Source organism: Solanum pennellii, chromosome 12 (assembly GCF_001406875.1).
Source record: "Solanum pennellii chromosome 12, SPENNV200".
Lineage (NCBI taxonomy): Eukaryota > Viridiplantae > Streptophyta > Magnoliopsida > Solanales > Solanaceae > Solanum > Solanum pennellii.
The window spans coordinates 47,825,042-47,827,101 of NC_028648.1; the positions used below are offsets into that span (position 1 = coordinate 47,825,042).

The window sequence follows — 2,060 nt, forward strand, 5'->3', positions numbered from 1 at the left end:
CCCGCAGCCCCCCACCACACCCCAAAAAAGTTGTTTCTAAAAAATATTTTCAACTTCATAAATTATTTTCTACTCTAGTAAAAATAAAAGGTGTTTCTCAAAAAACATTTTTCATTCATAAATCAAACACAAAATCATTTCTAGAAAATATTTTCTACTCACCAACCAAACATGAGAAAATAAGTCCAAAATCTACTTGTTTTCCAGGAAAACATTTTCCTTCATACCAAATACACCCTTAAAGGAGAAAGTAAATGACAACAACATGACCATAGGCTTGCATCATTAAGAAACCTGTAGGCTTTATGAAGGGTTGATCGAGAGTTCACCAAATTTGACCATGGGTTTTACCAACATTGATTATAAGTTGATCGCCATTAGAGTTTCTAGGATGATTCAAGCATGGTTCCACACACCCTGCCAGCTTCATGACTCATTTGGTCATGTTAGGAATTTTATTATTTTTAAGTAATTGGACTTGGGCTGGAACCCATCATTTAGCTAGTTTTACGTTAAGGTGATGTAGGATTTGCGGAGTTTTTGATGAATCATTGATGGAGAACTCTCTTGAGAGAGAATGCCTTTACGGGAATATCTTTATCCTCTTCAGTTGAACCTTTTTTGGATTCATCTAGCAAGTGTTCATGTATGAGTTCATTTTTCTTCTTCTTTGGATTGATTTCGTGTAACTGGATTACTAATTAGTAGGTTTAAGTATATATTACTTGGCTTGACTAATTAGCGAATTGCTTCTTTTATTATATTTGTCCAATATTTCTTATTCTATATCTATCTTCTCATCTTTTTCTAGTTTTTAATGTCCTTGTGTCAATGTCGTTGGGTAAATATCTTTCTTTCATACTGTATAGGCTGGTGAGGTAGAGTAAATAGTCTTGTGGAACAAAATCAAGAAGTTGGGCTTCTTCTTTCCTTATTTTATCGAACCAAACATGTTCTCGGATAGAATGGTTTCTCAACAATCTGCTAGTTAATGAGTAAAAGTCAGTTGGCAAGTTGATGTGGGCTCTACAAAAAAGAATAAGTCTATTTGTTTGTCCAGTGAAACTATATTTCAAAATTAATCTATGCAAGTTGAATAGTGAAAACAAATTGCTTTGAGCTCTCAAACATGTATAGTTCGGGCAAAGAATTGCAACTAAAAGTTCATATTGTAGGTCTGTTTTTATGTTGTATATTTGAGTGATCCATGTTTTGGTACACAATTCTTATGCAAGTTCTTGACTTTGCAATATATCCTGGGTTTTGTCGTACATATATCATTGTGTTCCCCTAAAGTGCGTCATTTCTCCTTTTTGCAGATTTGTATTTCCAGCTGAAAGTATAAACTTCAGAGGTTGTTGGGCTTAACAACTAGTGAATTTCAATGTATCGCTGCTTCTGTTATTCACTGCTTAAGACCTGATTTTTAGTTTCCTGTCGTGTGAAAAACGAAATCGGTTTGCAATGGCTTTAACTTCAGCCTTGTACTTTTTTTTTTTCGAGGGAAACTGTATTTCATAGTGGAAATAAAGAAAAAACTCATTGTCTTCCTTATTGGTGCCCTAGTCTTTGTTTTATGCTCTCTCTATCTTGCGTGTAGTGTAGGTCATTAGTCATGATTAGAGGCTGGTATTTTTGTATTCTGTGTTGTAATATTGGAAGCTCTTGAGAAAATTAGCACACTTTTTCTGTGTTAATTTTGATCTAACTTGTTTTTTATCGACTCATATTCGCTCGATCAGTTTTCCACTCCTTGGCAGAACTTTCAGAAAAGTTTGCCACTCAGGTGCAATACTAATTTATGGAACGATAGATATGTTTAGGTGTAAGCGCAGCAGCACAATGTCCAGGTTAGACGCTTAGTGCATCATTACAGAAGTTTTAAGTTTGTCTATCTAGATTTGTTTGGATCAATTATAAGAATATGGGTATACATGACTGGATTGGTTCAGGGTTTTCAAATGAGTTTAAATTCTATCCACTGTCAGTGTATACAAGGGTCAAAAATATCCTCTAACTTTGATTTATTGTTTAAATTTATCCTCGCCGTCGAAATGAAG

General features: G+C 34.4%; 1 protein-coding gene across 1 annotated transcript in view; it reads left to right on the forward strand.

Annotated features, from left to right (window-relative positions):
• LOC107007671 (NADH dehydrogenase [ubiquinone] 1 beta subcomplex subunit 10-A-like) overlaps positions 1–1,708 on the forward strand; it is a 6,339-nt gene extending 4,631 nt beyond the window's left edge. The window contains exon 3 of the mRNA XM_015206368.2: positions 1,320–1,708. The gene's annotated coding sequence lies outside the window, so the exon portion shown is untranslated. The remainder of the gene's footprint in view (positions 1–1,319) is intronic.
• Positions 1,709–2,060: the final 352 nt, after the last annotated feature.